Consider the following 14,566-nt stretch of genomic DNA (forward strand, 5'->3'; position numbering starts at 1 on the left):
GGTCCTCTTCTCCCAGAACACAACACAGGCTCAGTGTACTGAGACGTTCTCCAAACTTCAACTATGAGAACGGTCTCTGCAGCTTAAATACACCGTTTGCTAAGCAAAGGGCTTTAAGACCATAACAGCTGGGGGCTGACACATCCAAAAGTTCTTCATAGCTTCTCCAAGGATGAAGTTTCCATTGCTGTAATATCTGGGGGTTGGCTGGGAAACCAGACCTGCACTCTCAGTAGTTGCAGATGGTGAACAGAGCTCAGTGCTAAACAATAGCTGTGGTGGTAGAATGGAATTAAGCAGCAGAAGCAAGAGGGATCAGTGAGGATTTCCGGAGAGATTTGAAACACAAACAAGCATGAGGAACTCTAAAAGTACACAATCTTTCCTCCCGCTCTGCGCGTGTTGTTTTATTACAGAGTAATTAAAGAACACTTTAAAATTGTGATTAATAGGCTTTTTAGCTTCAGAGAAATCAAATCTTTGATGTCAGTTGCTTAAACATTCAGTTTACCATTGAGGAATGCAAATAAATAAAGAATGGCAACTGTGTTTTTTCCTCCTTTCATTCTGCTTAGAGAGGAAATTATGGAACTATTTCTTTTGTTTTTAACTTTTTCTTTTAAAAAAGGAATACATTTAAAATGACAGGTCTCAGGGTTTGATCTGAATATACCAAACTATTCAATACAGATAGAAGTTTATTTACTTATTTATTCATTTTAGGTGCTATTGGCAGCAATTTTCCTTTTGATTCCGTTGTAGTCTTCCCTTGAATCCTGCCTGATGGACTCTTTTCCACCCAGATATTTGTACCCTGTCACACCTACATGCAGATTAAAATTATGGTTGCTTTTCATTCAATTGCTCTTGGAAGAAACGCCACGTTTAATACTCTACAGTAGCACAAACCTCTTGGGCATAAGACATCGTTCAGGTAGACATCTGGTGAAATGCATCACATCAAATTAGTATCAAGGGTATTGAGATTCTAAGACGACTGGCAGACAATTCCCTTTCTAATGTACTGCTTTTTAGATTGTTGAAGAAACTTGATCCCAAATCTCCTGTGAAATGAGTGATACTAAACATGCCTGCTCAAATACTGAAAGTGAAGATCAAAGACACAGTGTCCAAATTGGCTTTGCAAACAAAGCAAGCCCGGAGATCCCCAAGAGAACGTGGTGCTAATTTTATCAGATCTCCTTGACTTCTTCCTCCTAACAGTTTGTCATTTAAGAAAAATAATAATAACAAGAATGCAGAAGCCTTGTTTTAAGGCATAAATGTGTTCCCTTTCAAATATATGCTTTGCAAGTCACCTAATAGTCTTAATCTAGTTTAAATGAAAAATGAGCATGTTTCATCCTCTGATAGCTACCTACACTTCGGTCCCCCAACCACACATATACAAACATGCACACACAGCCATGAATATTTCAATACAACTCAGCCCTTCAGATCAATACAGGCAACTCTCAAGTTCCATTGATTTTCCAGAGGTTTGGCTCACAAGGGTGATAAAATATTTCTCAAGTTATGAAACCCGAGTTAAGGAGCTTTTGCTGACACTTCAGCATTTACAAGACACATCTCTCTCTCTCCCTCTGTCTCGATTTATGACTAAGCAATAAGTCTTGGTAAGGTGGGCAGTATCATCCCATAGGGCCCACTTAAGGTCAAAAAGAGAAGTCAGGATAATAGGACAGCCCTTAAGGTCCCTAAACTTCTGTTTTCTGAGGCAATCACTTATTCCTTTCCACATGCCCTCAAAGTCCTTATTCCAACATTCATTAGCCAGGGAGTGAAATTCCCTTTCAGTGTACCTCTGTAAGCTGTCAAAAAGAAAGGGACACCAAAGCAGACACCAAATAAAGCAACTCCCTGCTGAGGCAAGGAAGCTAATCCCCTCCATATGGAAAGGAAATATACTTAATTATGTATTTATGCATGTCATTGCAGGCTTATATCTTGTTTCACTTTCATCCACAATGATCCAGACTATTTAAATATAACGAGTAAACATTTCTGTTTTCACAATAAAATAAGCAAATGCTTTCTCAACATTTCCCAACCATTTCCTTGCAGGACATGGCAATTCAATGCAGCAGTCACTGTTTGCTCTGGAGCAGCACCTAGAGAAACCAGTCACTGTCCACGACTCCATTGTGTTAAGGTGTTCATAATCACAAAATGCAGAAGGCAATAATTGGCCCCAAAGATCAAATTGAGAAAGTCCTTTCAGTCTAAAGATGGAATCTGTGGATGCTGGTTACAATATTCCAATTTCTCCATCCCTACATGGGTACTTCTGAACAACAAAGAATTACATTTTTGACCCAGTGGATAGTACACAGGCTGACAAACTGCAGTCCAAGGACCAAGGCTCAGTGCTGACCCTTGCCAAGAGACTTGTTGCATATGACTAAGAGAAAATGAGGTACATGGGGCATTATTTCTCCTCTTACAACTGTTCCATCTGCTTATATTACAGATTCCTTGGCACAAGGGTTGGCTATGTCATGGCAAAAGTCTGATCTCAAGGATAGTAGGATATACACAAGCAACAAATCTTTAAAATCTATCCAGGCAATGTTAACATATTTTAAAAATAATACACGCATGTCAAATATTACAATTTTACAGTTGAAAACAAAAGCAGCACCTATTGTTGGATGTATTTAGGGACAGGCTGTTTGAAATCAGAATAAGAAACCAGTTTGCTGCACACAAGCAGAGGTGAGGGCCAAGCCTCCATTCCATTCCCCCTATTTCTGAACCTCATTGCTAGTTCTACACCTATCATGACATCTATCACTGAAGCATCCCAAGGCATATTTTTGTAAGAAGATGGGTATTTATTATTCCTTGTGTACTGATAACAGCATAAAGAAATTAAAATAATACTTTTTTATTTATTTTACTCCTTTTTTATTAAAGGAGTTAACTGAGTTGACCCCCGTAAGTGATCTAGCCCTGTAGCAGCTCTATTGATTCCCCGTTGCCTTCTCCAGCCTTCCTTCCATTTTGTATTCGCTCTTTTGTTTTCAGGAATGAGGATTCATCTTTCATCACCTGAAATTTAAAGACCTTTATCTTCGAACAACCTCATTAAGCAGGACAAATCCTACAGACTCTCATTAGACACCAGCACCTCCTCCTCCTCCTCCTGAGGACACATATCAGCTCTTTACCACATACAGAGGGCTAGACACCTTCTGGCAGTATAGGAAATACGTTTGTTACACTGAAATGGAAGATCTGAAATTGCAGAGATGCATATTAAGAGATATTAACAGTACATTAATTGCTGATGATTAAACACAGAAGCCATATTAGTTTGCTCATGAGCCATTTTCCTTCCATTTGACCACTGAAGACCTCTGGTCCCTGGTTCCTTGGGTGAAATAGTAGTTGCATGACTGTCTTCTGTTCCAAACACAGGAAAAGGCAAGGAATCAGTACTCCATGTCTGACTTCTCCCCATAGAGCAAACACTTTGCTTCCTAGGAGGAACAAGCTATTTTCGAAGCCTCAGAGAAGGAATGGAACAACACAGTCCTCTTCCATTTAATTTTTCTCCTCTTTCCTACTGCTCCTTTATACTAAGCTACTTCATTTATTTATTTATTCAGTATTTTTTTTCCAGCTGCAGCAGTATGATGGCATGATGGCTTGAAAGACTTTTCTACCAGAGGCCCTAAATCCCCTCCCAGATCAGTACGCTGTGTCTCTCTCTTCCATTTAATATGTATTCTTACTTTCGGTGCATTGCCCTTAAGAGTTAACATTTTATATTTACCTGCATTAAAACTACACTTTTCATTTACTGACCTCAGAATGGAGCTTTTCTAAAGGGGGTAGCAGTGTTACCTCCTTGCTCAGTTAATTCTCTAACGAAATCATGAAACATGATTTCAGCTCGTCCAAGTTCAGTCCTTTTGCCCTGTGTGATGGTCTTTAAGCTTTGCAGGAAGTAGAAGAAAAAAAAATCCACTTCATTTTATTTCTTGAAACAAAACCTGACTTTCCTCTCCTTACTTGGCTGAAAAGACTCATCACTCCCTTCATTTAAGGACATTTCAAATAGGTACAAGCAGCACAGCTCAATGAAAGTAAGAGAAGCATCCCAGTTTGCCACTTCAAAACGCACACCATCCAATCAAGGTCCATTGTCTCCCATGCCAGCAATACCTTTCAAGAACTCTAAGTTAGTTAAAACCTACTTCAAAAACCCACGTTGGCCATCTCTAATCAAATTACACTTTTCAAGCTGTTCACTCCCAAACCCTCATAAAATGCTTTCTAATATTTTTCCCACAACTGGTGTTAAACGGTAATTGCTTGCAGTATCTTTTTGCCCCTCTTGAATAATGGGTGTTAGATTTGCCACTTTATAGTCCTTGGGAATGTGACCTGTCATTATAAAGCTTCTAAAAATATCTGTTAACACTTCACAATTTTCTCTCCTTTATTTCCTTTAACAGCAATGGATGTGCCCTCCCTGGACCAGATACCTGATCTGCCTTTGAGTGTAAAACCTTCCAGCAATAATTTTTGCAGTCATTTGCACACTAACGCCTTTAACGTGCCTGGAAATACAAAATCAGATATGTAACTGGAGTTATGCCAGTTTACATCACTGATTTTAGTACTTATTTGTTTGTGTCACTTGAGGAGCCTGGTACAAATGTCTATATATTTACTTCATTTAAAAGCCCAAACAAACTCATTTCTCATTATTTAAAAAACAAAAGACTGATGCAATTAGCTTTGTAGGAGATCAAACTCACACAATGACAATAGCTGTTATTAAGCAGGAGGGCACAGAAGTTGGATTTTTCAACAGCAGCAGCTACGAGAATTCTCAGACAGGAGAAGTTACACATAGATTCCTTTCTTGAGACGTGAGATTTGAACATAAATTTTTCTGAAAGCCTGTATGTTTCCCAACACAAACAAATGCTTTCAGCCTTTTCCTTCACCATCCCATCAGCTGGTTTGTACTGTTCTCAGCAGTGGCTGGCACTCTGATTCCCATCTCCTAAGTCCTTGAACCACAACCACTGTTATCAGTAGGGCTATACCACATACAACCCCGCTGCTCTAACTAGCAGACTTTGTAGATTTACCCTCTGAGAAGCACATCTGTTGACCAAGGATTGACCGAGCCCTCTATAAAAAGGACAATGCCTAAGCAACTCCAGACTCTGTAATTCCTCCTTCCAAGTGGTGCTAGCACAGCCTCATCTCTAAGTTTAAGCAGAAGAACTGTACTATCACTCTCATACAATAAGCCCAAACCTCAAGAGAAAGGGAGGAAGGGGAGAGAGTTGTCTATATTCAGTATTGTTGCTAAAACTCCACAGTAGGTTGACCTCATGGCCTATTCCAACAATCTCTAATACCCAGTGTTACATGATTCCTAACGGCACTTTTTTGGCGCTGGACAGGGCAGAGGTCAAGGTCTGGAATGTCACCAGGGCTGCTACTTACTGAGTAAAAACAATTAGACCATTGTCTAGACAACTGAGCTTTGTGCTGTGTGCGATAAGCACGCCATCAGCTCTCAGAGGTGATATAAACAAGCTGCCTGGGCACTGCCTTTTCCTTTACAGCCTCCTCTTTCCTCTTCTGGGGATCTCTTGTATTCTTCTATAAGTGCTGTTCTCTACAACTCTCCTTTTTCTGCAGCTGGAGGTTCTGGCATTAGAAACAAGCCAGCTGTGGACATTGCAGAGCACAGAAAGCACTTGAGCCACTGAGATGAAAAGCTAGCTACTGTAGTAGTTACTGCATTAAAAAAAAAACAACAACCAGCACAAAAGTGTTCATCCAAACCATTTTCATCTAACGTATCCAGAAAGAAAAAGATTGGCCAAATTGGAAAAAAAAAAAGTGTTCAAAATGACTGAAGCTCCACTTATTCCTTGTTAAGGTAGGAAAAAAATTGCCTAGTTCTAGTCAAGCATGCTTCTAGAAGATCAATAACAACTTCCCAAAAGCATCTTTAAAACAGAAGCGAAGAAAGGTTAATGGATAATTTATTCATTGTCCCACGTTGTAAGAATTTGTGTCTGGACTTCTGATAACACACAGCCTCGCTGCCTTCAGATTTGAAGAAAGAACTGTTTTAAAATGAATTGTTTGCCAAAATCATGTCCAGCATCACTTTTGGAAACACTTCCAATATCGCTGTGGTTTATTTTATTGAAAAAGACTGATAACCATAAAATCCTTAGGGTTGGAAGGGACCTTTAAAGGTCATCTAGTCCAACTCCCCTGCATGAACAGGGACACCACAGCACAGTCAGGTTCCCAGGGCCAGATCCAGCATCTCTGGGCAACCTGTTCCAGTGCCTCACCATCCTCACTGTAGAAGACTTTTCCCTTATACCTAACCTAAATCTACCTTCTTTAAGCTTGAAACTATTTTAGATACCAAAAGGATATCTTACAGATCTATAGCACCTCTACTCCAATAAGCATTTTTGGTGGCCCTAGCTCACCTCTGGTAATGTAATCGCAGAACTAAAATCCCATTGACTCCAACAGAATGTGCTCAAGTGCTTTGCTAAACTGGGGGCTAAGCTATTAAAATTTACATGCCTTCAAGGCAGAAATTACCTATCCTTCTCTGCAGATGAGGAGAACACAAGTCTTACAGAGAAATTCACTTATGCATGCCCAGATCAAACTGAAGGATGCACCAGAATCCAAAACCAACAGGCAGAAAGAGTTGTACATATGAGGAGAAAAGAGAGCATATGAGAAAGATAAGCACATCAGCACTGAGTATGAGTAGCCTAGAAAAATTATTCTAGTAGTTCCCTTTCATCAAATTGGGCACTCAATTCCAGTTTTAGACCTGGCAAAGTGGCACAAACCTGGCACGTTAAACCCAAATCTTGCCTCTGGTTTCACAAAAGGATTTACGGGAACACAACTTTTCAGGCTCTAGGTCCTGCAAGAAACCCCCTGTGGATGTCTGTCTTACACTGAGCATTTTATAAGACCTTTTCAAGCCAATCTTGCAACACATGGGAATCCTTCCCCCAAATTTCTAATGGGACTCTGGAAGAAATGTGTCTCAGGAGAATCCTCTTTGGGCTTTTACACAGAACCCACCCACACATAAAGGGAGGTACTTTTCAGCCTCGTGCTGTGCAGATATGATCAATAAATCTCACAGCTCTCTCCCTCACTATCCATTCTGACAGCCTCAATTTAAAAAGCTCCCAATAACTTGGGACAAAACATCAAACTTCACACAGAGAGAACATTAAGTGAAGGCAAATTCCCTCTTACATCATCCAAAGGCTGACTATATACCAGTTAACAGAATATCCAGGACGTGTTTTATTTACATTCCTCAAATAAGGCACTTGGGTTTTTATTTTTTTTTTTAAACCAACTTTTATCAGATGAGTTTGTCTGAAAATTTCTTGTAAAGCCCTGAATAAGTTCTGCTGAGCAAAGCCAGGCCTCTCTTTACTATTCTCCAAGCTTCTAAAGCACCTTCTTGAACTATAACAGCACCATGATAGAGCAGTGACGTAAAGCCAAGGGAAATGAATCAAGGCTGTGAGTATCCACACTGTTAAATGTAAAACTTCTGTTTGTGAGCCTCAAAGGTTTCTTAAAGCATAAAGAACGTCATCAGTCCAACTGTGCTAGGCACAGTGAGTTGTTTAAAGCTTGATCTAGCACATTTTCTTGTAGGTGCAGAGGCACTCAGGATGAAGTCTCGACTTGCATGAAGTTAGTTTTAATAAAACTGAGAAAGAATGGCTCGCTTGAAAAACATCTGTTCAAATATTCTTTGTCATCTAGACCAGTGATAGATTCAGATGCAGAGCAGTCTGACAATTAGGCTTCAAGTCTTGAAAGGACTTCTCAGAAGAGGAGAAATTAAAAAAAAAAATTAAACTAAAAAAGAACTTAGGGAGAAGGTATATTTCAAAGACATTCAAAGTGCCATAAAAACTTATTTGCTAAAGACCAAGAGGAACATAGGTGTAGTAGAGATTAACTGACCCATCTACATGACAGAAGTGAAATGAGCCCATTCCAAGATCTGGGCTGTCATTGGCACAGCACTTCTAGAGCCACACTACTGAACAGTTCTCCAAGCTTTCAGCAAAGGAAAAACATGAAAGAGATAAATAAACTCACTGTCTCCAATAGAGTTTCAAGGCGTGGTGCTTAGCATTACTGAAGTCTTTTCTAACTTCTTCTAGATGCCTGTCCACGTTTCTGTGCCCTGCAAAGCTTTGTGTTTTTGATTGTGGCTAATAAGAAACACACATTAAATAGTTCAGAAGAAAATTTGCATATGTTCAGCTTGATTCTTAAGTTATTTTTAGCTCACAAGAAGTGATTTATCTGAAGAAATCAAGATACTAAAGAGAGGTAAAAGAACATTTAAATGAAGACCTGCAACCTGTTCAGGCTTTACAGCAGCTAGCTACACTGATGAAAATCCCAGCTTATGTTGCTACTTCTGTAATATGCATTAAATCAACTTCCATTGGTAGCAACTCTCCTGCACTAAGAGGGTTCTTCCTCCTCTCTTCGTATAATTTGACCCCCAGGGCATAAGAGCTTTCTCCTCTGCAGCTCTTGCCCATCGGTGCATCTTCTTTGCATCTTTTTCCCCTTCAACTCATTCACACTCTCTTCTAAACTCAGCTGGAAGCATCTCTTTTCCCCCTTGCCCATGACTCTTAATTTCTCTCTCCCTTGGCAGTTATTTAACTCATTAACTGAATTAATTTTAACCCTAAAGCACTTTGGGTGAATAGATTTTATGAAAGATCTGATACAAAATAAAGTCTTGGGGGCTTTATGCCACTGTAGGTGCACAAAGGAGCCTCCGTGTAACTGAGAATCAGACCCCTATTTCCCAGACTCTACATGGAGTTTAATCGCAGTGTGACTCACAGATTTCCATTTAATGACAAAATGGCTCTGTGATTGGTAAAGGTCCCATGCCTCTGTTACAGACAAAGTAGCCAAGCACCCTGAAATGTGGAAAAATTATTCCTGGATCTGCTTGAAACAGCATTCTCCATGACATTTTCCCCATAACTTTGCTTCTTAGCAAAATTCTGATTCATTTTAGAATGCTATTTTATTAGGAAGTATTAAGATGAGAGGAGACTCTGATGAGGTGGTTTTGCTTTGTGCTCAAAGAGGTGGCTGCTTGGGAAGGGAAAAAAAACAGAAATTCTGCATAGAAATAACATGGAAGTTGCCCACCAGAATGTTTATTTTGCTAGGTGTGCCAATGGCATTGAAAATCAGCTAGGTTTCCTTTTCAGGTCAATTAAACTTTTGTTTGGCAGAACTGCACCGGAGTCAGGAGTCTACGAACATGAGGCATTGATAGTAACAGAAGTATGCAGGGGAACAACCAGAAGGGATTGAGACCCTTCAGCAACAGTCACGCTCCATAGAGCATCATGCGACTTCATGGCGTTCACGTGGCACAGAATTGTACATAGACACAGGTTGCGCCGAAAGTAATGCCTCCTATTAATTTCCGTGGAAACAAAAAACAGAAGCAGAGAGAACAATAGCGCTTTGATGGCGTGAATTCTCAGCTACAAAACTCTGTTTCTCATTATAGTCACCACCAACAATAGTGATGAATAAGAGACTTCATGCCCTGCTTGTAAAAATCTGCCCAGCTCTCCAGAACGTGACTTCTGATATCTCTGGAGCTAAATAATTTCCTGCCATTATAAACGCGCATGCCAGGAGTACAAAGACTTTGGTTGGGTTTTCAGATATAAGTAACAGCAAGATGTCCTGGGTGGCACCATTGTAATTGCTAAGAGGAAAGTGGCTCTCCAAGCTGATGCTAATCTGGCACATGCACACTTCATCCTATTTTTATTACGATATACTTATTTCTGAGTATTTGTAAATTTCAACAACTTCTGTATCAAGACTACTCCCGTTGGCTGACCAAGGTTAAAGAAGAGAGAAAAAAAGAAGAAAAAAGAGAAAAAATTAAAGTAAAACAGGAAGAGAAAGAGAGGAAAAGGAAGAAGAAAAAAATAAAAGAAAAACAGAAAAGATGAGGCAGAGGAAGAAAAAAGGAGCCTGTCTGGGGCTGTGGTTAGTTTCTCCATTACAGATACACACACTATAATCATGAGCACTAAAGAACTTGCTCTGATCTCCTCAGAACAGATGACCTCGCAGCTCTTTCCTCATCTGTAATTTCTAGATTTCAACTGATTTAAAAGACAGCTAGGAAGCAAAATAGTGTTCACAGATCAGCACCAAAGAGAAGTCCTTGTATCAGGAACACGTCTGTCTGTTTCTGATACATGGAGCAAATTGACCCCAAATACAGCCCTGGACTCATTGGTCGTTTTCCCTGGGAGCAGTAAATAAGGAGCAGGGCTGAGAAGCTAAGCCAAACTAATTTGGCCAGTTATTATTTGACTGAAAGGTGATACTGAACGTTTAAATGGTTTATCCCCTTCTTGTTAGTGGCATCATTCAATCAGGAGTACTAAGCCTCCAAGTGAACGGATTGCAACCGCCGAGGGAATTACTCACTCCAACCAGGAAATGTGAGGTTTGTTAGTTCAAACAGCATCTGTAGGAAGCTGGTAAACAACAGCTGAGATGATGAAAGATCACATCAACTCCTTGCTTTGAAGTAAAAGATATTAAAACTACGAGTGTACGAGTTCTTATTATAGCTTAGCCCCCTCCGCCTGCTCATCCCCAAGAACCTGGCATGGTTGTTCTTGCTGCATAACAAGCTGTGTAATAAAATTCCACAAAAACATCAACGACACGTTTGAAAGTGACATGAAAAGGCGAGGGAGGCCTATTTCTGGTGATACTGCCATTAAAGGCAATTTGTTCCTCTTCGCCTGGAATGAAATCAAACATTCTGCCAGGCCCAGAGTGACATTCTTAGTCTCAGAAACTTAAGGTGCGCTGTCACTCGAATGGGCGCGTTCAGAATGCACAGCAGCAGAACCATTAGCATCAGTTGTACACAACAACGAGTGCAAGGACAGGGGGTCACATTTTAACAGCAGACTCATAAGGCATTGAAGTGTGAATCCTCCCATTTGCAAAGTTGGTCAGATATTTGCTGATAATTGCAGAACTATAAAAAGCAAGAGAGGTGCCTCCTTCTCTGCACGTTAAAGGGCTGCAGGTTAATGCCTAAGATGATTCTGAAAAAGCAGTGGACATTTCTGGAAGTCCTATCCTCCCTGAAAACTACTTGAATATTTGAGCACTGAAAAATACAGAGCATATTCATTTTAAAGTACTGTTAATGTCAGCTTCTATCATATCAGTCCACTCCAATTATAGAGCCTCTTCTCTTAGTCCTTACCCAACATCTACTTTCTCCATCTGTTCTATATCCCCCCCAAATTTACTACTGGGTTTCTCCTTTCCCTGCCAATAATGCCTCCACCTTGCTTTTTCTTCCTCACTAATACACCCTATCAAAATTTTCAGCCTTTACAAAAATGGTATCCACAGAATCCAGAGGCTGAGACACTGAGCCTATGGAGAGTCAGGTCTCGAGTGGTCCCGTAGTCATTTCTCCCTAAACCATTCCCATATAAAATAACAACTTACATCTTCATTTGCAAGATGCTTCTAGATCACTGCAATGAAAAGAGCCAAACAGCAAGCATGAATAATATATGAGAGCTACAGGACAAGAGATGAGTTTTATTCCTGGTCCTAACGCACTGAGGGAAATGTTTTATCTATGTAAATATTTTTCCACAATATCCTATTGTTAATAGTAGCCTTTTCCCCTTACTTTTTAAAGCCTTGAGCTTTGAAAACTAAAACTTGCCTCACTGGAAGGATCTCTAAAACTGTCACCCTGACAACAATTTGGACTCTCTTTCTGGAGTCACTGTGGAGCCTCACACTTCCCTACCAACCACTTTTCTCCCTGCCTCCTCCTCTTCCCCTCAGAGGCACTTTTGTAACCACACCTTTGTGCGTATTCTTCATTATCAGTGATTTTAAAATCTTAGAAATAACTGGTGTTCCCACAAGAAGGAACTCTAAGGGAAGTGGAGCCAGCTATGCATGCATCTCAGAGTTGCTGTATTTAGCCAGTACCTGCCAGAAGATGGGATTTTCTGAGCCTCCTCCTCATAGCCCTTCAAAATGATGGCCGAGCAATTGCAATCCACCCTTCTGTATGACCTGAGCCAGAGACTGGTGGCAAGTAATGGGTTATTAATCATGGGTGATGGATAAAGCCAGTAGCTCTCCCTTCGTTTCCACTTCTGGGTGGAAAGCTACACACCTCCCTTGAGCAGACAGAGTGTAGCACGTCCTGCTTCTAGCTACCAAGCTGAACACATACAAGTCCTGATTTTGCTTGTCACAGAGTGCCTACTTCTGGTGACAACATCAAGTATACGTTGCAGGGGCTGGGGATAAAGAAGTGAGGCACGAGGAGGGCTCAACTCTGCACAGTCCTGACAGCACTCTTGTTAGTCTATAGGAACACCTCCTTTTCCAACACAGAGCTGGTGGGTCCAATTCAATCAGCTTTGCAATGTACAGTGTAAAAACAAATCTGTTCAGGTTCTCTCCCTCTCATTACAAGACTTAGCACCTTTGCAGAACGAGCACGGAGAGAAACACACACTCTGCAAATGAATTAATTAGACACCATGAAAGAATATGCAGGCTGGAAGGGGTGTGCTACAGAGCAGTTTCCAAAGTAACAATTGGTTAAAAAAAAAATTGAACTGCATTCCCCAGTGCCTTAAGTACAACAGATTAGAGCAACCAAGACGGGGAGAAACATACGTGTGTTAGGACTGATGTCCTGATCACCATGCATAAGTTCATAAGTTCATAAGTTCATAAGGTTGGAAAGGACCTATAAGATCATCTAGTCCAACCATCCTCCTATCACTATCTCTACCCAACTACTAAATTAAGTCCATGCATACAGATCTGTGGGCATGCTGTTCCTTCACTTGCCCTTTTCCCTGCTCTAACAGTATCTGCCTGCATTATGGGGCTACAAGTAATGCAATAAAAAAAAATTCAGGTTTCATTTGACTCTTGTTGCACTGCACACCAGAGCTGCATGCTTTACAAGTCTACTAGAGGGAAATAAAAAGTAAGACTTCCTGCACGTCTGCACTGCTTCTCAGGTTATGAGGCAAAGAGAAAGAAAAAACAACAGTAATTGCTTTACGTATAAATGTGAAAACAATTTTAGAACTCCCTGGTTCTGTATCAACATGCATACATATGTCTTTTACCAGCTCTGAACTGCACATTATCATAACACCTACGAGTAATGATAAAGGAAAGAGCTATACCCCACGGTTCTGTGTTAACCTGTTTATATCTGAGCATTTGCAGAATTGTTCTCTTCCCCTTGAGGTGCATGTGGGGATGCTAAGGGCTCTACAGCTTGTTTTGTTTTGCAATGGGTAGTAAAAATTTAGGGTTATCTTCCCTAGTCCTGCCCACACCACAGCCACAATGTGCAGCAGGAGAAAGAATCCAGTACATAAGCTACAGCCCTGGATGCAGACATGGTATCAGTTCGTAGGCACTGATGGATTGTCGTGGTGCTACAGTGATGCAGAAAGTATGACAGAGAAAGAGGGAAGGCTGGTATGTGCATTTCATTAAATAAACCACAATAAAAGACAAATTCTATGCGACAAACAAGCAGATTTTCCCCCAAATAACTGAACAGGTTTTAATTCAATTGTACTGTTATTTCAGTGCTAATCTATCCACATAAACCAGCCCTGTATTCTACTACATCCATCAACAACAGAACATACACTCCAGCAAGAAAAAGGAAAAATCAATACTATGCAATTAAAAATATTTCTTTTAAGTAGCAGTAACCTAACCTTGGCAAAGACAGCCAAAAGCTTGTATAGTACACACATAACTAAAATAAACCCAAGTGGACATTCTCCTCAAGCATTCATAAGGAAGCCCTAGGGAGGTGAGTGCCACTTGAGGGAGAAACAAAGCACTTACCTCAGTGTAATGCATTGCCAGAAACCATTTAAAAAAATAAAAAAATACAACCCAGAGCACTTCAACTATTTGCCATGCCTGCTGCATGTGGCCCTGTGCTCCAGCTAGACCTATGGAGCAGTAGTTACAGGTCTTTGAAAGAGGATTAAAACTCAACAGCCATATTAATTAATGCACTGAATAGCGAGCATGTGTGCTGCTGACAGACTGGGTTTGATTCTTATTATGTGGGGAAGTCCTTCTGGCCAGACCTTGTGCAAACCCACTGTAATTAATCGGGCTCTGCAAAAGTCTTTGCGTGGGCCCAGGAGCCTGTGGAATTATTCCTTGGGTTTTAAAGCCAGTCAGTGCCATTAGATCATTTAGTCCAATCTCCGGTACAGCACAGCCTAAAGAATTCCACCAGCTGCCCTAGCACTGAGCTCACCAACTCGTGTTCATTAAAGGGCACCCATCAAACTGTGAGAAGCCATTCTCAGAGTACAGGGGAAGTCTAAACAGCAGACAAGCCAAGCTTCAGCCAAACTGATGACAA

This window comes from Cyrtonyx montezumae, unplaced genomic scaffold, assembly GCF_038088225.1.
Source record: "Cyrtonyx montezumae isolate F1298 unplaced genomic scaffold, pur_monq_1.0 scaffold_33, whole genome shotgun sequence".
NCBI lineage: Eukaryota > Metazoa > Chordata > Aves > Galliformes > Odontophoridae > Cyrtonyx > Cyrtonyx montezumae.